General features: G+C 35.7%; 1 pseudogene; it reads right to left on the bottom strand.

Annotated features, from left to right (window-relative positions):
- Positions 1 to 24,227: 24,227 nt before the first annotated feature.
- Positions 24,228 to 24,691, bottom strand: LOC100015631 (DNA polymerase epsilon subunit 3-like; annotated as a pseudogene).
- Between the last annotated feature and the right edge of the window lie 362 nt (positions 24,692 to 25,053).

The following is a 25,053-nucleotide window of genomic DNA, read 5'->3' as shown; positions in this document are numbered from 1 at the left end:
GATACCTCACTTCTCTCATTAAGAAAAAACAAACACTACATATTTTTTCACAGTGGAGTATTACCTTTTTAGAAACATGGGTTAAAAATTTTTAATCTTTAGTAAAGTAATAGTAATTTAAAATTAATCCTGAACATTTGTATTCTGTAAAAAAATTCAGCAAGCTAATTTATGTGTTATAGATGGGTAATGATTTTACCTGGGAGTGCCAACATATATGAAATTACTAATTCATTGAAATACTCAGAGTTTTGCATGTAGTCTAAGCAATTTCATTCTAAGCCAGGCTCTTTAAATAAAAAAAAAATAAGTAAAAGTATAGATTGATTGGAAGTAGGAGGCAAGGAGAAAAGAAAGGAAGAGACAAAGTCAGGAAAGAGGGAAGGGGAGAAAGGAAGAGAGTGAGGAAGAAAAGGATGAAGGAAAGGGTAGAAGAAAAGGGGGAAGGGAGAAAAAAGAAGAGAGGAGTAAGAGAAGAAAAGAGAGTAACAACATAAGGAAGGGAAGGGAGAAAGAAGGGGAATGAGGAAGGAAGAAATAAAGGGAGAAAAGAAGGAAGAGAAGAGGAATGAAAGAAGATGGGAAAGGGAGAAGAAAGGAAGGGGAGGGTGAAGCAAGGAAGAATGGAAACAACTTGATTATATATCAGGCATTCTGCTATATGCTTTACAAAAAGGGCAGAGAAAGAAGAAAGGAAGGAAGAAGGGATGGAGAAAAGGAAGGTAGGAAGAAAGACAGAGAGATAGAAGGAAACAATGAAAAATTAGAGGAAGAAATGAAAAGAAACCCCGATATCAAAGGGCTTATTTTTTAAGATGATAACTCCTTAAAAGAAAAATAACCTTAACTTTTTTCCCCACACTGCTTTTGTATTTCAAATGATTTTAAATGTTGTTTGTTGAATTCATTGCTGAAAGAACATATTTCAGAATTTCTAAACTTGACAAAATAGGTTATCTATTACATAAGCATAATCAAATTCAAATCATCTATTTAAAATTGAATACTTGAACCATAGACTTCTCTTCAAATTAAAATGAATTAAATGTTCCTGTTAAGCTACTCTCAAAAAAATTCCAACATACAATACACTCTCGATTTGCATCTCATGCCATTTTTGATCCCTTTGCAATTGGAAGCTTAAAAATGACATAGAAAATAATGTTTGATTGAACATTTCTTTGTTCATTTCTTAGGGCTAGAATAAAAATTCAAAAGATATACTTATCCAATTATTTCCATAAGCATTTGTTAAAATCCTACTATGTGCCAGATGCTGGGAAAGAATGAAAAGTCCTTGCCCTCAAGAAGCTTAATTTTTGTTGGAAGAAAAACTATTAACATAGGAAAATATGTATCTGGGGGAACATTTTAGGCCTCAGGTACTAGTACTCAACCCTACCATAATACTCCCTTTCATTAATTTTGTAATGCCCATAAGCTCTACAGTGCACTTTATATTGTGTTCTGAAGTTGTTCATTAGTTCTTTTCTAAGCACATTCATTGCCTCCCTAAATGAAAGAAATTCCGCTGAAGAACAGAGAAAGCAAGAGAAAAGCAATGTAATGAAGTGGGGGAAATGACTATTTTGCCCCAGAAGAGCCAGCTTTGAATCTTGGCTTTACTCCCTAACTTCTTAACACGGAGCACACCACTTAATTACGTTGGACCCCAGTTTGTCCACTGTTAAATGATGGGATTGGATTAAGTCATGCTAAGGTTCCTGGCAGAATAGCCAAAACTGGGCATTCTGGTAGCTGTGGTAAACTCGCTAGGGAATTCTGAGTGGTAGCTAACGCCATATTCCTTTGGGGAAGGGCCAGAGGGGTGAGGGGAAGGTAGAGGCTAGGATAGGAGTTTGATGATAGCTAAAACACTTAGGAGACTGTAGCTTACAGCAGGCGAAGCAGTAGGAATGGAGGGAGTGGGCTTCCTTTCCCCATGGTGGTGCACTTCTTTATTTCCTCACTGTATTGGTGGTCTGGGGCCAAATCCTGTGGTCTGCATTCTGATCCCTACTGGAGCCCCAGAACAAAGGCCTGAGGACTTTCTGCTAGTTACAACTATGTGTCTAGATCTAAAGCCCAAGAGAGGATCCTTATTTTCTCCACAGTACAGGAAGGTCTAAATTGCATAAATATTTAGATGTCAGCTAAGAGGATATGTTGATAGAGTACCAGACCTGGAGTCAGGAAGACCTGAGTTCAAATGCAGCCTTAGATGAACTCTGCCTCAATTTTCTTATTTGTAAAATAGGGAAACAAATAGAACCTCTTTTGGAAATCAAATGAAATAATGTATTTGAAGTTCTTTGCAAATTGTAAAGTGCTATATAAACAAAAGAGGTTTTCAAGCTTCATCCACATGCAGATTTTGCTAGAATATCCTTCAATCATCTCCTAAGGTCTATTGTTATTGCTATTATCATTCCTTCAGTGAATCTATTAAGCAAAATTGTAAACCTCTAAAACTTGTTGCTTTTAATAAGTACATTTTAAAAGGTGCTTTTCCTTGAACAGAAACAAAGGGGGCTTTAAAAAATAAAAGATTTAATACCTAGGGAATTCTTTGCTCCTCTTTCCTCCTCCCCTTCTCCATCTGTCTCTCTCTAGCTTCTCAGGGCAGTGATATTTTTAAAAGAAAGGATCATAGGATTATAGATTTAGAGCTGGGAGAGATAGAGAAGACAATAGAGTTCAGTGCACTCATTTTGCAGATAAGGAAACTGAGGATCAGACAGGAAAAAAATCTTAGCTATAAATGGAAAAAAAAAGTTTCAAAACTACTTAAAAGGCATTTCTGTCAAGTCCACAAACCTCTTGAAAATGTAAGATACTATTCTAAAATCCCTCAATATTTTTAACCCTTCCCTTCCATTTTACAATCAATACTGTTTATTGTTTCCAAGAAAAAATGGTAAGGGCTAGGCAATGCACCTTAAGAGACTTGTCCAGGATCACAAGGTTAAGAAGTCACTGTGGTCACAATTGAACTCTAGGCCTGGCTCTCAATCGACTGCCCCCCCGAGTTGCCCCCCAAAATTCCTTGTTATAATTAGAAAATGAACCCACTCGGATGCCTGTGCCCGATTCTTGTTGCCATTTGGTTACTTCAGATAACTTACCTTCCTCATGTGTCTGCCTTTATCATGGAATTCTGGCACATTCTCATGGTGTGGGGAGGCTTAATTAATACCTTTCTCTTCAAGAGACTGTGATTAAGAGCTTCCACTCTATTAAGTGTAGGTTATTTTAATGTATTTCTAATAACAGTTGGTATTACTTACATAGCACTTGGAGTCAAGCATTCCAAAAGTATCATCGTTAATCCATGCTACCCACTTCTGAAATAGGCTGGGACACATATTGTCATTTCTTTTCAGAGGATCTTTCTTTTGCTATGAACTCATTAACAGAGAAACGTTGACCTTAGGGTCTCTCTAGCCTTAAGACCAAAGGTTGGGGATTCTGTTCTCTTCCTTTTTCTGTCCGTGCAATGTGGGGAACCATGCCAGAAATGACTTCCAGAGATGTCAGTGCTTCAAGGACCTTCTATTTCATCTGGGTAGGGATTCCATTTTCCACAATGCCTCTATATTCTAGCACAGGCTGACTGAGTTGCTATGGCCAAAAAAACTCATTGTCCAATGGCCAAATTCCTAGCAATGATTTGTTGTGTGAACTTAACTAGGCTGAGCTTTAGTTGGAAAATGTAAACACTATTGCCCAAAGTCTTCTCCCTTAGCAGGGCCTGCTACAGTGTGGCTTCCATCGCTGTAGACTTTCAGAAACCCCTCTCACCCCTTTGCCACTGGGAAGCATCTAAGTGGGGGCTGACTGGAGGGGAGATTATAGAATAACTATATCATTGCCAATTTAGCTTTTAGCCTCAACTAATTGTTTTATGCTGTAAAAATGAACCAATTTAAAGAAACCAATTTTCAAGAAGGAATTTTGGATGCCTGATTAAATGGTTAATTCGAACACCAGGTGATATTTTCTGCCATATCGTGCTCGGTGACATCCTTTTCTCTGCTCTGACACTTCTTTCTGCCTGTCTTTGTATCGTTATTTTAAGGACAGGGTACTCAGCTATTTTTAAATTTAATTCACATATGTATTTTGATTCTCTTAAAGTCTGTTTTGATCAAAAATCTAAATTAAACTAATGCAGGTAGGTGTTACAGTGAATATAGAGCTGAGTATTTTCTGGAGTTGGGTGACCTGAGCTCAAATCTGGTCTCAGTTACTTGCAAGTTATATGACTTTAGGTAAGTCACTTCTCCTTTGTTTGCCTCAGTTTCTTTAACTGTAAGAAGGGAATAAAGATAGTATCCATTTTCCACGGCAGGTTTGAGGATTAAACAGGTTTAAAATCATAGAGTGCTTAGCAAAGGACATGGCATATAGTATATACTACTGAAATTCTTAGTCTTCCCATTCCCTGCCTTTCTATGCTAGGTATCTAGAGGGAGTGTATAGATAGAGTACTAGATTTGGAAGCATGAAGAAATGGGCTCAAATCCAGTCCCTTTCATTTACTCATTGTATGACTAGATAATGCTCTTTGCCTATAGGAACCTGAGATAGGTACCTAGAACTTCTTTGCTATTTCAATTTAATTCAGCAAACAATTATTAAATGCATTCCATGAACTCATTCAATAACTCAATTTATATTTATTAAGTTCCTATTACCATAAAATACTCAATGTATTAGCAGCTCGATGACACAGTAGATAGTGTGATAGGACTGGAGTCAGGAAGACTAATTTCTGAGTTCAAATCTTGTCTCAAACATTTACTTGCTATGGGATGGGAACCTGATCAAATCACTTGACTTGTTTGCTCAGTTTCCTCATCTGTAAAATAAGCTAGAGCAGGAACTAGTGTATAAATGGAGATTTTGAACCCTAGACTTCATTTCCCAGAAGTCCTTGGTATATCCCAGAATTCCCTATAATCTTCCCTGAGTCTCCACATTGGCAAGATCATGATTGATATTAAACTCTCAGTAACACCTCCCATATTCCCTTCCTTTGCAATGATGCAGCAAGTATAGTGGTAAACTAAGTGCAGGGATTTTAAATGAGCTAATCAGCCATGGGCACATGGTTTTTATTTGGCATCCTCTTTATTCCTTGATTTCTATTGATCCTTAATAAACCTCATAAAATATAATATTTTTATTATTAGAGGTATAAATTTAATTTTTACACTAGCAAACCATTCCAGTATCTTTGCCAAAAAAACCAAACCCTAGTTAGGGATATGAAGATTCAAGCAGGACTGAAATAACTAAATAACATGTTAGATTCCATAGATATGAATATAAAGAAACAAAAAAAAATATTCACTTTCCAGAAGTTTAGATTCTAACAGGGGATATCACAAATGCAGGCATAAATATTCAGAGAATAAATTTTAAGAGAACAAACAGAAATAAATATTGGACAGGTAAAGAGGGGAAAAGGGGAGAAAGAGAGAGAGAGAGAGAGAAATGGAGTGAGACAGATGGGGAGAGAGACACAGAGAGAAAGAGCAGTAGGCATTGTGAAGGACTCCCTGATTCAAAGCTCAGACCACTATCCTCAGTTTCACCCTATCTCCATATACCAGGCATAGAAAAATATGTCTTATATTATTGCTTAAATGAAAATACAAAGTCGTAGACAAACTGTGATCTGTGCTGGTAAGGAAAGTTTCAATGAAGAAATCAAAGGTCCTATGTCTGTTTGCATGTGTTCTACATGTCATTTTAGAATGCCAAGCCTCAAGTGTGCCTTAAACTGCAAGGAAGAAGAATAAAGATTTTGAAATATGACAAATCTATTTGATCACAGTTTTGAGTTGGAAAATGAAAGACTAGCTTAGAGTTGCTAGGGAATGAAACAAGACTAAGGCAAAATGCCATTGGAAATCCGGAAACTATCTATTGCTCTCACGGAAAATTCCTCTGACTTGATCTTAGTTGAATAAATGAATGAATCTTCTATCATCTATCCTAGTTTTGCTTTTGTGGAAAATGGAAATGACATCAGTGGGGTAGATGCATGCATATACACACCCGTTGCTAAGGATTGATGTAGTTGCCAGGTGAAAATGGCCTGCATTAACCTGCCATGAATACTTAAACATGCTGTCGGCTGTGTGCTGTTAAGGAAACTGTCTTGGAAAATGGGGTGATCTGTTATTTCTCAACAACTGCCTAACATTATAGCAGTTGGTACATTTGCTGCTCATTCATTTTGAGTACACTAACTCATTTAGGCACTCTGTCTCTTCTGGGGTCCAGCAAAGTCCAAATAGAGTGACTGTCTAACTTAATAATAATGACACTATTTAACGAACACTATACTCCGGAGAAAGAGAGTCTTAACTAAGAATTCAGAGAGACCTATCAAGTCATTACGAGCTAAATGTGCTAGGAACTTCAAATCAGTTTCTACTTTAACAGAGGAAGCAAGAAGGTGCCCTTTACAGCCTAGCTCCAAACTCACTTTCAAGGTGCATCTCTCAATATTCCCTTTCTATCATTCTGCATCCCAACCAAATTAAACCACTGGCATTCCTGCTGTCCATTTAGATTACTTTCCATGAGGATTTAGTTTTGAACCTTTGCTGGCATGCTCAATTTGAGATGGGACCTCTAAACTATACATGAGGACACCTATAGGCTGCATATTGACTTCACTTTAAAATGTAATACTTGTATTGTAAAATGTTTTATTGTATTATTATTTTATTAAACATTACTCAATTAAATTTTAATCTGGTCCTGCTGCCTCTAGCCAGTTTGATACCTCTGAACTAGATGACTTCCAAGTTTAGAACTTCTGGTTCTAAATAAAGGATCTGATGATCAATGTGTATCAGGAACTACTGTTATCTCCACCAGACAAAACTATCTTCTTCTTCCACTGTTTAGGTTTTAGAGCCAATATGGCAAAATGAAAATGTAGCTCTGACTTTGGAGCATGGATGACCTGAGTTCTCATGCTGAGTATGAAGCATATTGGCTCTGTGACCCTGGGTAAGTCATCTTTCAGGCAATTTATAATTCTAAGTTGAAGAGAGGAATCCAATCTTTATTGGTAGGGAGGAGTTTCTTCATCTGTTGGTTCTCTATTCCAGTGAAATCAAAAGTCCTATCCCTATTCCTATCATCTTCCTGCATGTCTTTTCTGTCTTCCTCACCTCTTTTTCTCCTCTTTCCAGATGAAATCTTTCTCTTTATTCTCAAATTAAAAAAAATACTTTGTCTCAAACTCTAACATACATTATATTGTCTGAGTGTATTTCCCTATTAATAATTACATGAAAAACCCTTGGTGGAATAGGTTCTGGTATATTTTCTTCTTTGTTCCTCCAAACTCACAAAGAACAGTGCCTTGTACACAATAGTAATTTAATAAAAAACTTGCTAAATTAAAAGTAAATAGAATTGTGCCTTAAAACTTTTTTTATTTTCTTGTTTTCATAGGATACCAGAATGTAGAGATAGAGGTAAATTTGGAGATCATCTAGTGCCCCTTCCTGCTTTGATAATTAAAGAACAGAAAACCTAGAGAAAACAGTTTTCCCAAGGTGACCTAGTAGTAAGGAGCAGTGATGGAATTTAAACACATTTTTATGACTAAAAAATACGAATACTTTTTCTACTAAACCATAGAGTTTTGCCTTTCCAGCAGATCATTTTGAGAATCCTAATGCTATTTATTTGTCCTTAGTTTTGAAGAGGACCAATGATATTATTGGGTGAAATCTTGACTTGTTAGTGAATTGAATTTATGTGAGGCAGAGTTGGAAAAAGTCCTCATTTTCATTCTCTCTTCCAGAGTCATTGAAGTCCACTAGCAAGACAAAACTCAGGGATGACTGGCAATAGCCTGGGATGCAGTGGATGACCTTTTCATCTTCAATGTCTGATTGAACTCCAAGGGTTCCATTGTATCTGCTTTAGCTGCTTTCATGACCATAAAACAAATCACTCTCAGATACCCATTCTAGCATGGAAAATCTTCACATGCTTAGGATAGGTATCTTCCAAATTAACCAATCATTTTGAGGCCTGTTGTTCACCCTCAATCTACTTTAGGCCATCTGTTGAGATTGTTTTAGAGGGGTGGAGCCACAGGTGCGAGTTGGATGAAAGGTGGACACCAAAGGTAGGTTGAGTAGCTCTGAAAAAGGCTCAGCAAGCCTTGACACTGAAGGTCTAGTCCTCTCTGAATATCCCAAACCCCTGAGAAGCCTAATAGAATTCAATGAGAAGTCTAATAGAAATATAAAAAAAATTTAAGGCAAACATATTTTACTCTTTCTACAAATGTTTAGAACTTACCATTTTAGATTCACCTATTACCTTGGTAGCTTTGGTGACTTTGCCTTTGAGTAGCCTAGCTTTGACAGCTGAGATTTCATTTTATGTTGCCAGGAATCAGGCCTCCTTGCCATTTCCACACCATTTTACCCCCCATTCCTGCTCCCCTTTTATGTTATTGTTCCACATTAGAATGTAAGTTCTTCATTTAAAGAATTAATTTCAATACTACACAAACCCTTTGAGGAAATACCCCAAGGAGGAGTGCTACCAACTTCCTTGCTTTGGTTGATATGACAGAATAGAAAATGACAAATGTCGGAGGGGATATAGAAAAAATTGGGACACTATGGAGTGGTGAACTGATCTAACCATTCTGGAGAGTAATTTGGAACTGTATCCAAAGGGGTACAGAACTGAGTATGCCTTTTGACTAGCAATACTACTAGTTGCTCTGCATCCCAAAGAAATCAAAGAAAAAGACCTATAAGTTATTGTTCTCATTGTTTAGTTTTTCAGTCATGTCTGATTCTTTGTGAGCCCATGGACCATACCATTCATGGGGTTTTCTTGGCAAAGTTGGTTTTCTTGGTTTTCTTCTCCAGTGAAGTAAGGCAAATACAGGTTAAGTGATTTGCCCAGTGTCACATAGCTAGTAAATTTCTGAGGGTGCATTTGAACTCATGTCTTTATGAGTTAGGCCCAGCATCCTAGCCACTAAGCCACCTAGCTCCTCCTGTATATACAAAATATTTATAGCAGCTCTTTCTGTGATGACAAAAATAGAAAATTAAGAGAATGGCCATCAATTGGAGAATGGCTGAAAAAGCTGTGGTAGATGATTGTGATGGAATATTATTGTGATCTATGAAATAATGAGCAGGACGGTTTCAGAAAAACTGGGAAAACTTATATGAACGGATGCAAAGTGAAGAGAGCAGATCTCAAAATCATTTTGCATAGTAATAGCAATCTAGTACAGTGATCAATGGCTGTGAAAGATTTTATTATTGTGGTCAATATAATGGTCCATGATAATTCCAAAGGACTTATGATAAAAAAATGCTAACCACCTTCAGAAAAAAAGAACAGATGGAATCTGAATGCAGATCAAAGCATATTTTAAAAAGATTTTCATTATTTTTCTTCTGTCTGTTTTCTTTTGAAACATAACTCATATGGAAATGTTTTTCATGACTTCAAATGTGTTATATATATATATATATATAATTTAATTATTCATCTTCTCAAAGATGGGAGATGGGAGGGAAAGAGGGAGAGAATTCAAGACAAAAAATTTTAAAGAATATAAACAATTTTACATGTAATCAAAGCTTTAAAAAAGAACATAAGCTCCTTAAGAGCAGGAACTTTCTTATTTCTTTATTTATTACTTAATGTAGTATCTGGTACATAGTAAGTAGTTAAATGTTTTATATATCTACAATCTATGTTTAAAAATCTATCTACTCATCAAATTATTATCCATCAAGATAATTTATCAATGTATCAATATATTCTTACAATCTATCTATCTGTCCATCTTATCTATCATGTATCTATTGCTGATTAGAATGTAGAATCTTTCTGACATTGAACTATATCTTTGTTTCTCCAATTCCCAGCACAGTGTTTGGCTCATAATGAGGTCATTGTTTTGTGTATTACTTACTACTTTTTAGTACTTTTAACATTAAATGTACAAAACCTATCATTGCTATTTCTGTTCTTCATTAAGGTTTATATTACGAAACTCACAAAATAGAAGTTCTAGTCACTGAAAGATAGACTCGCCTAAAGTCTTTGAATATGTCTTATGTTAGCTGTATACATTTATGAGGTATATGGGAAGAAACAGAAACAAGTTCAGGAGTTAGGAGGAGTGGAAGATTGAAGGGTAGATCTTTCACTAGTAAAAATCTCAAAGATAAAAATGGAAATTAGTTCTACAAAATAAAGAACCAACTATGTCCAAAAGAGGACCAAATGACTTTGAGATCTATGCTTAAGGTTTGACAATAAGATTAAGGAATAAATTAAGACAAAGGAAATAAAGTATTTCTACTATAATTACTATGCATAAAACTTATCTAAATATCAATGCCATACTATAATTTTATGCATTAAAACCATGATTTGAGCTTAAAAACAAACTGAAGAAAAACCATTTATGATCTAGTATTTTTTTAAGGTTGTTGTCAGAATATGTGGTTTCATTGGTGCAGACCAGAAACTTCTCTATAGCTTTGGAAGGTGACTCAGAGGCCCAAAGAAAGTAAGACACTTGTCTATGATAACATAACAAGTATTTGTCAGGAGTGAGATTAAATACCTATCTATCCATTACACTACAATACCTAACAAACCTTATAATATGTTTATTATGCTAACAATTGAATATATGTTAACAATTGAGTATCCTGCCATTTAAAATAAACATCTATCTTTTAAAGGGGGAAAATACAATCTTCCATCCCTTATTCTTTCTCCCTCCCTCCCTCCCTCCCTCCCTCCCTCCCTTCCTTCCTTCCTTCCTTCCTTCCTTCCTTCCTTCCTTCCTTCCTTCCTTCCTTCCTTCCTTCCTTCCTTCCTTCCTTCCTTCCTTCCTCCCTCCCTCGTTCCTTCCTTCCATTTTTGTGTTCCCTAGACCAAGCACATAGTCATGTAATAATAAATATCTTTTGAATTTTCTGAGGCACCAGTGAGCTTAGAATGTTTGTCTTATAGACTGTCTGCAGAATATCATCAAAAATGCTTTGTATTGTCATCTTCCTTGTAAAACCACTGCTAAGAATCAACTCTAGTTGTTGAACATGAGGCTGTTGTTAGCTTGACCCAGATGTATTGTTAGGAGTATCATTGTCATTTCAACTTAACTCAACAGACATTGTTATATTCAAACTAGGAGATTTGGGGGCACTTGGATGAATGACAAGTTACATGTGGGAGCTCATTAAAAGAAGATATGAAAGCTCACAGAAGAGGCCAGGAGCTGAACTCTCTAGAAGGCTAAAGGGATTTGGTTCATTGGAAGATTCTCTTTAGCTGTTCTAGAACGTCTTAAAGACAATCTTATTTTTTTTTTAATATTTTAGCAGTACCATTTCCCTCTTTCCTGGGGAGCTCATACATTTTAGCTAGCTTGGTGTAGGGGAGAGGCCATCACAATGTGATTGGTTTTGAAAGATAAACAACAAAAATCACTGGAACAAAGGACTCAGGAGGCACATCTGTCTACAATTTGACCCATACTTGGAGGTAACCGTTAAAGTTGGAAGCACAGCTAGGACAGTTCATGGTTGCTCTTGTGTTAGGGAAGCTTATGTCTGTAAGCTTAGCTTTGAATGGCACATTATTTCCTCTGTGAACCCCAATCTATTTTCTGCCTGACTAAGCTTATAAAACTCTGCATAAATTCCCCTTCTTAGCCTGTTCTGTAATCCTGTGAACACATTGTCTTCCTGTTCATTCCTTCAGCCAGCGAGCACCAGCTGTTGGGCCCTGGAAACAATTTTATGTTTAAAAAAGAAAGGAAAAAAGGAAGTGGACTACCAGAAAGCTGTGAAAACTACGAAATTCTTTAGCTACATAGAAGTCTTAGGGTGGAGAATATTTGACCTGCATAAAAGAAATTATTAGAACTTCCATCCATCATTGTATTGTTAATGTGCTATATGTTAGATCAATTTTTTTGCTGAAGGTATCCAGCTACTGTGGCTCTGCAGTGAGTCTGTAAATTAATCCACTTTTGTTTGTTATGTTCTGAAGGAAGGATAAACTGGGAGCTTAAAAATGAGCAAAGATATAATTATCTTAACGTGGTGTTCATATTTTTTTCTCATATAAAAACTCCCCAAACTTCCTTTTTATCTATATTTTTTCAGCTTCAAAGGAAAGAGGAAGTCATTTGAAAATATCTCTAATTACTTGAAGGCAGGCTTTTTCATGTCTCAAATAAGTAGCAAAGCTAGTTGTTATAATTAGAAGTTATATAAAGACAGAGTTTATATAGATTATAGCTAATTGCTTAAATAAAACCACAATCTCTTACCACCATGACTGGAAAGATATCAGACAAATGTAAGAATCAAACAATAAGTCAAAATGAGAGACGTGGAGCTTGCAATGGGGGAAAAAAGAACTATGTAAAAACTTTTAAAAGAAGATTGGTTGCCATTGTCATGGATGCTATAAATTGTCTTTCCATTTGGAGATTTAATTCAAGACAAATTTGGAGGAATGTAAAAAAAACCAAACACAAATAATACATCTACTGGCATCTCTATACCTCAAAAAGCTTGTATAGAATATCTGTACACTTTCTGACATTTGTGTTTTTTTTTCCCTAGCCCTAGACTTTTAATTGACTTTGTTTTTGGACATGAAAACTTATAAAATGAGTGACATTGCCTATGGTAGGAACATAATGGCCTGGGAAATACGACATTGGTCATTCTTATGAACCTGTCAGAGCTGGAGAGAGTCAGAGAAATTTGAAGTCACATGAGCAAGTTTAGGCTTGTCCTCAAAGCCTCTTAGTATTTCAGGTGACAGCTAGTTCAGCTAGCACCTGTGAGACATGACCATTCTTTTAACTGGTGAATCAAACTGCCCACCAAGGGGACAATGTAAAATGGTATTGCTGTGCATCAGAAAGAGTTGCGTTCAAAATCTATCCCTGATGTTGATGAGAAACCATTACCAAATCATTTCTCTCTCAGCCTCGGTTTCTTCAGCTATAAAATAATAACTATGATATTAATTCAAAGGGTTGTTATGAGGATCAAATGAAAACATTAAGAAAACACTATAAAATGTCAGATATAAATATTTGTATTAGCAAATCAAAGTGTAGTTATCCTTGATCAGTTGTATAGTTTTGTGGGTTTTAAAAAAAAATATTGTAACGGGGAACTGAATCCCCTAGGGTGCCCACGGAGTCCCTCCTTCCTGGTGTGGTTTTGGTCTTTAAGACCAATCCTGTGCTGGGGAGGTACCACGCCCCGTACTTTCTGGCATGGGATGGGTCTTGAATGGACCAATCAGGTGCGACGGAGGGACCATTCCCACTCCCACCCCCCACTTACAGGAACAGGATTGGTATCTATAAGGACCAATCCCATGCCTAGGAGGTAACTTTGAATCTGAGAAGATTAAGAGTAGCAGGGGGGGTTAGATAATTTCAGCTAGGGAACTTTTTGCTTTTAATAAAGTTTTAAAAAGATCAAAGATATAGTTTTTTTTTTCCCTCTTTCAGTTCCAAGAAAAAGGGGATGAGTTCTACCTTAGCTAATTAGAATTTCTTTTTTCTCAGTACTCTATATGATATAAGAGGAAAGCCATTGAATTTGGAAATGGAATCCTTAGCTCTGCTATTTACAACTTCAGTTGTTTTGAATGAGTTACTTATTCTTTTTGTACTTCAGACTCCTATCTATGAAACTAAATAATCTAAGTAATTTTTCATTTTGTTGATTTTATGGTATTATGAATTTCCAGTATGGTACAACTGTACTGCTCTGCTGTTGAAGAGTAGTTTTGCATCTCAATTTATATCACTTTTGGAACTCTGAGAGGTTGGCCTGTGTCTTCCTTTTGGGTGCATTTTCTGGGTCCATTCCAAGGATATGATTGTGATACTGGTTCAAATTAGGGTTTTTTTTTGTTTTTGTTTTTGGTTCATGATTGAATGAGGTTCTATTCTGGTGCCCTGTATGTATTGAGGTATGGTTGAAGGTGTAACATCATTCTCTACGAGACAGGATAACATAGAAAGAGTGTTTAAGGAAATTAATGGATGGTCTAGTCACCCCATTTTACAGATGATTAAAAAAGAGGCCAAGAGAAGCAAAATAACTTTTCTAATGTTATGTAACAGAGTAAACTAAAGTCTACTGGTACCAAGTACTATAAATTTTATGTTAAATAAATCTGCCTCAAACTTTCACACATAGTTTTGGATCAGCAATGCCTAGTACATAGATATTTAATATGTTTGCTGAATGACTGAATAGTACTAATTGCATTAGTAATTTATCTTATGGGACTTGGTTTACATGCATTTCTTCAGAGGCAGAAGTAGTCATGACTAGACCCTACCTTTTACAAGAAAGAAGAAAATAGTCGAAATTATGTCTAGCTTGACAGTAATAGTAATTAAAAAAAACCTTTTCCTTCCAGCTTAGAAACAGTACTGCATCAGTTCTCAGGCAGAAGAGTGGTAAGAACTGGGGCTTTGTGGGTTAAGTGAATTTCTCATGGTCACACAACTAGGAAGTGTCTGAGACCAATTTGAATGGAAGACTTCCCATCTCTAATACTGGTTCTCAATCCACTGAGCCACTTAGCTGCCCACCAAAAGAGCAAATTTAAGGCTAGTGGTCTATACAAAGTTTACCAAATAATGATTCATAGTTTCTCTCTCCTGTTTGCCTCTCTTCTCCTACCAGAGAAAGAAGTTTTGTGATGACATTTTCTATCTTCCTCTTTTATATAATATGCTTCTGTTTAAAGATAGCTGACATTTATATAGTGTTTTATGATTTACAAAATGTTTTTCACATAATTACCCTATAGAGAAAAGTAGTACAATTATTTTTCATTTTAATTCTGTAATAATAACAATAACCATAAACAATATGCATATATCTGTTTTTGAGAAAACCATCTTACAACTCTAGAAGCTATATATTATTTTTCTTATAATTTTATAGATGAAGAAACTGAGGCACACAGAAGTTAAGAAACTTGCCCAGAATCATATAGATAAACAGTGTCTGAGTCAGTATTTGAACTCATGTCTTCCTGGCTTCAGTTCCATTGCTTTATCTGCCATGCCCCTAGCTGTTGAACTTTCTTATAAATGAAGAACTCAAGATCTCAGAGGGGTGAGACTTTTCTCTTTATCTTTTAGCTCTCCTACCTATTTTGTACCTTTGTACCCACACACATTTAGAATTAAGCAAATATAAAGAAACAACAAAGAACAGAAAACCTTTATGAAACCATTTGGTGAATGTCTAAAAACTTAAAAGCCTATTTAAAAAAAATACACAAGGTAGCTTTTAAAAGCAAGGTTCATTTTCTTAAATGATTCTCTTTCATATCAGCTGATATAGTGTTTGAAATGCATTATACAATAGAGCAAGCTTATCCAAATAAAAGTATAGCATATACTGCAAATCTCTGAATTTATTTATTTAAATGCAAATACACCTAAATATAGAATACAACCTCAGTGTCACTGGCATATTCCATTTCACCATCTTTTGCTGAACTGTAGCATCATCTTCTCCCAATTCTGAAAACAGAAGTAATTCTAATCTAGTAGAAGTTTATGAAATATAGAAGGGTGTTTTACTTTTGTGGCTGAAACATGGATCATAATTCCAAAATGGCCTTATGAAAAATCATAATCATTAGTAACTAAAGAGTCAATGAAAAAAGTCCATACATCATCAATGACATATGAAGTCAAAAAAGAGTATATAAGAAACAAAGGGGGAAAAAAGAGACCAAAGGATAACCTAGTTACTGCAAGGGTACTCTTGACAGTCAAAGAGTACTTTTGTAAGAGATAGAACATGAAAAGACATATAATAGTTTTGTGATTTTTTTGTATGTCATTTGATTTCTCTGAGCCCCAGTTTTTAAAAATCTGTAAAATGGATACACTAGCTCTGGTAGAATCTACTTTATAGGGTTTCTTTTAGGCTTAAATAAGATAATCAATATAAAACATTTGACAAACTTGAAGGACTATATAAATATCAGATATTATTATTATAATGAAAGCACTAGAAGGTCTCTAGGATGTTGAGGAGTTCCTCCTAGAGGAGATATGGGAAGATAAAGATGGAAATCACACAGAATGAGAAAGTGTGTTGAGTTGAGAGTTAAACTGATGAAGATTCTAGAACCAGTATTGTAATCAGAGAGCCACCCAAATAATCATCAACAAAAAATTTGGGGGGCAGCTAGGTATCTCAGTAGCTAGAGAGCCAGGCATGGCGATATGAGGTCTCAGGTTCAAATCTGGCCTCAGACACTTCCTATCTTTGTGACCCTGAGCAAGTCACTTAACTCCCATTGTCTAGCCCTTACTTGATTCAAAGAGAGAAGGTAAGATCTATTTTTTTAAAGAGAGTCTTGAATGAGTACAGGACTAATGTTTATTTTGTGGTGTGTATTCATTAAAATGTCTTGTTTTGTTTGCTCAAGAAGGCTACTGATCTTGAGTAGTAGACTATGAAGCTACAATTAATGGTGAGTAGAATCAACCCAGAATTCTTAAAGCTAAAGTATACTTGAAGTACATTTTCCAACCCCCTAGCTCTATTATTAAATACACACACACACACACACACACACACACACACACACACACACACACACACTCATCCCTTACTGAATGTAAAAGGAACAGACTAATAAAATTTCAGGATGACATCATTGTGTTTACCCTTTCTTGTTATATATGAGGAAACTGCAGGCACAGAAGACTAAACACTAGTGGCAAAACTGAGTCCAGAACCAGGCTCTTATTCTTCCTCAATCTGTGTCATTTCCACTATACCTCATTATTGTAGATACTAAATTTTGGAGAACCTTGGTGGTCTGTGATAACTCTGTGAAATATCCTTGTTTCAGTAAACAAGAGACCAAATTCATACATAACAGGTTATCATTATAGGCTTGATATATTCTTTTAGGAACTCAAGTAGAAATGACTTCAGCTAATAAAATCAGATATGTAGCTCTTGGGCTAAACTTTCAGGATCAAGACAGATTGGTTTCTCTCAAGCTCTTACTTTTAAAATTGTAACCTGTAACAAGAATCTGAATTAATATGGCAAAGAATGTGATGGAGCCAGCTCTCACCTGCATCAAGAGAATCAACTTGTTAAATTTCAGTATGAGTATTTATATCTCAGAGATCAGCAAAACTATAAACCAGTGCTTGATTTATTGTTTTGTTGATATTCTAGAGAAGTGATGGAGAAAGAATTAATAATGCAGATTAAACTTAAAAATGTCTCGAGCATTTTTCAAATATAATTGACTTAAAATTTATTGGCAAATTTCTTAATATAGCCATATAATCTAGGTCCCATGGGGGCATCTGGAGACAATGTGCATACACTATATATACATCCTTATGGCTTTCTCTCCAGCAAGAATTAGCAGTCAGGTACAAATGTAAACAGAAAGAAAGGGCAAATGTTCTGAGGTTTGTCACTGTGTGGCTGCTCATTTCCCAGAAACCTTATCTTATTTCAGCTCTCAGGCTGTTTTAGAATAATTTTCATTTTACAGATTTGGCTAATTTAGAGTAAAATAGCTTATTTGATCCTCTAACACTTCCTTTGCTTAAATACTCTTCAACTTGAAGGCTCGGGGTGGGAAGAAAAGCTGGCCAGGTCCTCTTCAGTTAGCCTGAACTATACTATTCCCCTAATTTGTTGTTTGGTCACTCCAGTCATATCTAACTCTTTGTGAAGTCATTTGGGGTTTTCTTGGCAAAGACACTAGAGTGGTCTGATATTTCTTTACCCAGATAATTTATAGATGAGAATACTGAGGGAAACAGGGTTAAATGACTTTTGACTAGGGCCACATGGCTAGTTAATGTCTGAGACCAGATTTGAACTTACAAAAAGGTATCTTCTTGACTCCAGAGTTGGCACTCTATTCACAGTGACATCTACCTGTCCTCCTCCCTAATTTGTACCTTCCTTGTTAAACTCAGCCCCAAACACAGAATTTTAGTTAAGGAAAAGCCTTAGCGATTATCTAGATCAGCTGCTTCCATATTTTAAGACCCAGAGGGTCTGTCTTAATATAAAATTGGACTGTGAACATAAAAAAAAACGTTACTTTTTATGTCCATTTTTCTTTGAATGGATCTGGATTCTTTTGTTTTTACAGAAATGTAATTGGATTTTTACCTCAAAGTGAAAATTTCACTGAATATTTTCCAAATTATAAGATCAAAAGCATTATTATATTAATTTTAAAAAAGTTTAATAATATATTTTTTAAAAAATTATATTTAATAAAAATTTTCCACATTAGTTTTCTGAAGTTATATAGTCCAAACTGTCTCCCTCCCTCCCTTCTCTTTCCTCTTCCAGAGAGGTCAAGCAATCTGAACTGGGCTATACATTTACCATCAGAAAAGCATTATTTTTTATAGAGAATAGTTATATATATATATATATACACACATATATATAACATATAAAAATGAATATGCACTTTATTAATTGGGACAGTTAGAATTCTGAATGATCAAAATTGTATGCACAATTGAAGAAATGTTATTTTTCTCAAGCTGTGCTTTCCAAAAAGGAAAGAAAGAAAGAAAGAAAGAAAGAAAGAAAGAAAGAAAGAAAGAAAGAAAGAAAGAAAGAAAGAAAGAAAGAAAGAAAGAAAGAAAGAAAGAAAGAAAGAAAGAAAGAAAGAAAGGTTATGAGCTAACAAGTGAGAGGACCTGAGTTTGAGTCCCAGATCTAGCGTTTATTAGCTGTGTGACCTTGAACAATCCACTTCCTTCTTTGAGCTAGTTTCCTCAACTGTAAACTTAGGGAACAACACCTTGTACTACCTGCTTCCTAGGATTCTTGTGAGGAAAGTACTTCATAAAGCTCATAAAGCAAGAAACCACATAGAAAGATGAGTAATGATTATTCTCAAGGAGATCATAACAGAGGAAAGTGCAAGTATCTAAATGGGAAGTTCTGTTTATTATTTGGCTCAGAAAGTGAGATTGTAACAGAAGTTGAGTTCTTTGGCTAAAACAGCTTTTATACAATCAATTCTCAATTATCCTGGAGTAGATTATCTATGGTAAATGCTTAATTCAAAATTAATTTTCTGCTGCCACCTAGCATGTTTCTGAGTCCCCTTCTCACCATTAGTCAGGATGAGCTTAGGGCATAAAAGCTAATTTTCATGCTAGTCTAAGTAAAACTGAATTAGGAACATAATTCTGTTAAGAAAATAGGCATATGATGCATTTAAAAGACAAATAGAAACAATGTGTGCTTTGTGCACTCCCTTGTTGGTACTAATATTCAATAAATGACTACATATTATTTACAAGGAATTACCTTCATATAATCCTAGATTTAGAAAATGATTAAATAGAACAAAAATTGATAGCACTTATTAAAACACATTTCATCTGCTGTGTCATGTTTCCAGGAGGAAATGATTATAAAAATAAATATTTTAGTGCTTTGAAAACAGAAGATAAAGGAGGTAATTAGGGAACTGTAAAAATTAATATGGATTTTATTAATAGGGACTATATTAGAATTGTGTGATCAAAACAATGGTATGCACAATGGAAGAAATAATAAATTTTAATCAAGCTGTGTTATCTGTAACTTATCCTTCCATGTTAAAAAATAAGAAAGAATTATTCTTATGAATAAACAAGCAAGTTGGTTTATATTTGGAAAAGGCATTATCATGTTATCTCCATGGATTCTGGGAACATTTTTTCATAGTTATTACTACATTCACAGGATCATAAAAGTAAGATAATTTAAATGGTATCAATAATCTATCCTCCGTAACATTCCTCAACAAGTGGCCATCAAGAGTCCTGTGGCACTCCAGTAGAAGCCTTGGTACTGAGCTTGGAGTCAGGAAAATCTGAGTTCAAATGTAATCTTGAATGGGAAAAAAAATGGTGGCATGACTCCGGAAAACTCACTTAACCTCAATCAATGTTGTTTCTTTAACTACAAAATGTGGATCATAATAGCACCTGTATCCTGGGGTTGTTGTAAAGGTCAAATGTGATCATATTTATAAAGCACTTAGTACCTGCCATGTAGTGGCCACTTAAACATTCATTACCTTTCTTTCCTCCTTTTAAAAATGCATCATTAATCAAAACTGATTTGGTTCAGTTATTCAAGAAGCTTTGAATACATATGAATGTACTAGTATTCCAGAACACTCAATATCTAACAAAAGAATAGCATGATAAATTTATTTAAGCATTTCTCTGAAATCTGACTAATCTGTTTAGTAACTTCTCATTACTTGTTCTTGACAATGTGTTGATCTGGATTTATCATTGCTTCCCTTACTAAGTGTTCATATGTGAATCTTTGAAGATTTTTTTCCAGGAATCAGTCCAGTTTGCTAACACAGAATTTGAAGAAACAGTCATCGTTCCATTTTCAAAATAGGGACAATATTTGTCCATCTCCATTCCAGCAACAATTCTATCAATCTTAATATTTTATCAAATACCACCAATGGTGGCTTAGAAATCACATTGACAAATTCTCTCAATACCCTTTATTATACTTTAACTAGGCCTGGCACCTTGAACTCATTTGAGGCATACATAATGATTTTAGTTTCATATATTCTTCTTTAAACAGTGGTCAGAGGAATAGTGATTTTTTTGGGAAATAGCACCTCCCTTGTTTCCTTTATGTCCCAACTAAAATCCTGCCTTCTACAGAAAGACTTTCCAAATCCTTCTTTATTCCAGTGCCTTTCCTCTATTATTTCCTAATTATACTGTAGATAGACTTTTTATGCATATTTGCTTGCTTGTTTTCTCCACCATTAGAATATGAGCTACTTGAGTGCCGGAATCATCTTTTGTCTATGTTTGCATCCCCAATCAATGTTTAGCATAGTGCTTGCCACATAGTAGACAATAAGTAACGGATTAATGATTGATTGATTAAATGGAAGCAGAAATTAGACAAACATTAAGGCAGAGAAGACAAAGGGATCACAGTATCTTAAAGTAGTATGTAATAATCCCAGAGGACATTGTATTTTGCCTATACTTGAGCAGGAAACCCTTCTATGATATCCATTATGACCTTATATCCAACTTCTGTTTCAAGATCTCTAGTGAGGGGAACTCATCACTTCTTAAAGTACTACTATCTCAAGGAAATCAAAGATGGAAAAAAAGAATCTATCTGTGCAAAAATATTTTCAGCAGTTCTTTTTGTGGTGGCAAAGAATTGGAAACTGAGGGGTTGTCCATCAATTGGGGCAAAGCTCAACAAGTTATGGTATATGATTGTAATGGAATATGCTATTGTGTTATAAAAATGAGGAATAGAACAATTTCCAAGAACCTTGAAAAGACTCATTTGAATTGATGCAAAGTGAAGTAAGCAGAATCAGAACACTGGACACAATAATAAGTATTATTATGATCATGATCAACAGTGAATGACTTTGCCATTATCAACAACAGAATGATCCAAGAAAACTTCCAAAGGATTCATTTTCAAAAATGCTATCCACTATCACAGAAAGAATTGGTAGAATCTGAATAGAGGAAAAAAAACCATATATTTTTTAACGTTAATTCCTTCATGAGTTTACTGTATGCATGATATGTGTCTTCTTTCACACAGCAAATACGGAAACCTGCACTGCATGATAGCACACACATAATCTATATCAAATTTCTTTCTATCTCAGGGAATGGAGAGTGGAGAAAAGGGAGAGAATTTGGATTACAAAATGTCAGAAAAGAAATGTTAAAAATTGTTTCCACATGTAAACTTGGAAAACTACAATAAAATATTACTAGAGAAAACTAAAACTAAAAAATAAAGTACTACTGTTTAAGTGATTCCATTTTGGGACATCTCTAGTTGTCAGAAAGCTTTTCCTCTTATGAAGTTGAAATGTGACTTACTGAAACATTCATCTACCAATCCTAATTCTGTCTATTGGGAGTTAATTAAAAACACATTTAAGTATTTATTATGTGTTTTATTTATTTATTTTAAACAACATTCTTTATACAAACTATTAAATTTCCCTCCCCTGTGACAGAGGCTGGCACTAAAGAAAAAGTGTGTGAGGCTGAAAGTGTGTGAAATTGATTACTTCAATGCGGGAGGGGACACAGGAGTTTGGAATCTTGAGAAGGAGAAGACTCTGGCTGGTAAAGGAGTTGCTCTCAGTCTTGAGAAGCTGAGAGAGTAGGTGAGAAAAGACTTTCTCCTAAGGGTTACCCACTTTTCCTGCTGGTGACTGGAAATCTTTCCCCCCAACACATCCCAATCCCAATTGAAGGGACTTTCTGAAGAGATGCCTGAGCAGACTTTACCTCAGCTCCTGTTGCCCAGGGGTGAGTCAACCTGACTTTCAGGTGGCTCAGGCTGCCAAGGTCCGAGTTCCCCCCAAACTCAAGGAGGGAGGGGAAAGGGTTTAGATAGAGATAGGGACTCCCTTTCCCCACTTTCCTTTTCCCATTCTTCCAAGCCCGTTATTCCTTTTGTATTACCTGATTGAGTTGACATTAAAAGTTATCTGTTCCCCATGAGTGAACAGATCAAGGGGAGACCTTTTGGTCTTGAGTAGTGGAGGGGGGACAAGAGGGACAAGAGTAAATTGGGGAGAGCAGCTTTAACTAAGGAGGGAAGGCAGAAGGGGATAAATCTTCAAACCCCCTCTCCTCTCTCTGAGCCACCCCTAAATATCAGCTGTCTTTCCTGTATCCTGCTTTTGAGAAGGGGAGAGAGGTCTCCACTCTTTCCCCTTCTCTATACTGAAAGAATGAATCTCTTGAATAGAACTTAACCCCTCCTTATAATACACCCCCAATGAAGTGAGTGAAATGAGATTCTTCCCTCATTTATCAAAAAACTTATTTCTATAGGCCATTAATAAGTAAATAGTAACAGGCTACATTTGATCACCTGTTATACTCCAGTTGAGAGTAGGATCACTATCACAATTTTTTAGACCAAAACAAGAAAGACTGACTAGGGGGAGAAGTTGGCAAGAGCTTTTACTCCCAATTCTCAGGGACAGACCATGGTTACTGTGGGACCACTTCTCTAGCTAAACATAGACTTTTTTTTTTACCACAGGGAAAAAGATTTTCTAGGAGCTACCAATCTTCACAAAATACCACTTAACTTGAAGTACCTGGGAGTGAATGGAAAGGGAGCGTAACAAAGGATGAAGGCCCCATGGAAGCAACATTAGAAGGGTAGTTTACTAGAATTATATTCCAAAACATTATTTGATTTCATTAAAAGTTATTACATCAAGCTGTCTTAAAAAGATGAAAGTCAGAACTATAGGACTGGAAGAAAACTTTAATTTCTTAAATTAAGCCAGATGGAAGGTCACATGTTAGCAAAGCAAGGAATAGTTTGGAAAGAAAGACTGCAGTGTCTGGAAGAAATGGATTTTGGAGCTGGTCATTTATTAAATAAAAAAGCTAAGAACCAAACAGATGAACCTATGAGATTCACTACAAAACAAAAAGTTAAGGGATTATGTATACTAGAAACATCTGTTTCCAAACTTTTGTTCAGTAGGCCATGGAAGAAGCTTTTGAGATGAAATGCCTACTTTAAAGCTGACCCAACCTTCCACTAATACAGTACAGTATACAATACAAAACAGATACAAAGTGCTAAGAAGATTGTGACAAAAAGGAATCAAATCTCAAACTCATCAAGAGACTAGGGGAAGATTCAGAAAGAGAAGATACAAAACAAAGGAAGAAGAAACTTGCTCAAAGTTACTTTCAAGGAATTAAATTTCATTTTTTACCTGCAACTTTTAAGACAGTGCCCCAAACCCAAAGTGCTGCAATCACTCTTTCATAGACAACTCATGTTCAGAACTCAAACCTCTCCAATTTCCAACTGCCTCTATAGCTCCAAAATAACAGATAGTATGAAATTTGGGACATAAAACAGGAAGTGAAATAAATGAATCTTCAACACTTTTCACCCTGTATAAAATCAGATGTAATAGCAGTTCATTACATTACCTTGTCAAAAAGGTCACAATTTATGGATTACATAAAGTGAAATTGTAAAGTTCTCATTCAGGAAAACTCTGGGAATTATTCTATACAGACAACAGTGTCACAACTCCAAGTTTCCTGATCATCTGAAATGCCATTCTCTCCAGGAAGCTCAATTGTCAGCTTCTTCATCATTCTGTTCCTCCTCTTTCATCCTTTCATCATCCTCATCATTATCATCTTTCTTGATCTTGTCTTACTCTTCAGAATCCATCTGTTTGTTTTTCTCTGTCTTCTTTTGCTCTGAAGCTGCCTTGTTAATTTTCTGTTCACATCTATAGTACTTATATCAAAGGAGAAATGACTTGTTGAAATTCCATCTCTTCCATGGCTGACAGTACATCACCAGCATTTAAGGTCTTCCGCTTTCCTTTTACTGCAAAGTTGTTTGCCCAAGACATGGGGTACAGCACAAACATTCTGGTGGCCTGGGAGGTGGCACTCTTTGGAGATATTGATGCTATCGGGGAGTGCCTTCTTGATGATCCTGGTGATGTCCATGTTGGGAAGGTTAAGGCCCTCAGGTCTTTCTGCCATGGCTACGTCGCCCCTTGTCCAACTAAAAAAGTCCCTGCAATGCCGCCTCCCATCTCCCAGACAGGGCCTGTTGCGTTTCTCATTCAGGGAGCTAACTTGGCATCCAAACTTCCTGCCTCCCTGACCATGTACCCTGTATGTGCTTTGTTTTGTATGCCTGGAACCTATGTGTTTTATTTATCCCCAAATAACTTTAACACCTTTCAGGTCTCCCATTATTTTGGAAACCAGTGGCTTCCAGACTCTTGTTCATGTGCTCCTATGAATTAGAAAAATTGAGCATGCATCCCAAACTCCCTCTATTAAATTTATAAATAATAAAACATGTACACTATAAAACCAATTCAAAAGTTAAATTAAAA

Source organism: Monodelphis domestica, chromosome 7 (assembly GCF_027887165.1).
Source record: "Monodelphis domestica isolate mMonDom1 chromosome 7, mMonDom1.pri, whole genome shotgun sequence".
NCBI classification, from domain to species: domain Eukaryota; kingdom Metazoa; phylum Chordata; class Mammalia; order Didelphimorphia; family Didelphidae; genus Monodelphis; species Monodelphis domestica.
Note: the sequence above shows the minus strand (reverse complement) of the source record. Positions and strands in the feature narration are given on the sequence as shown.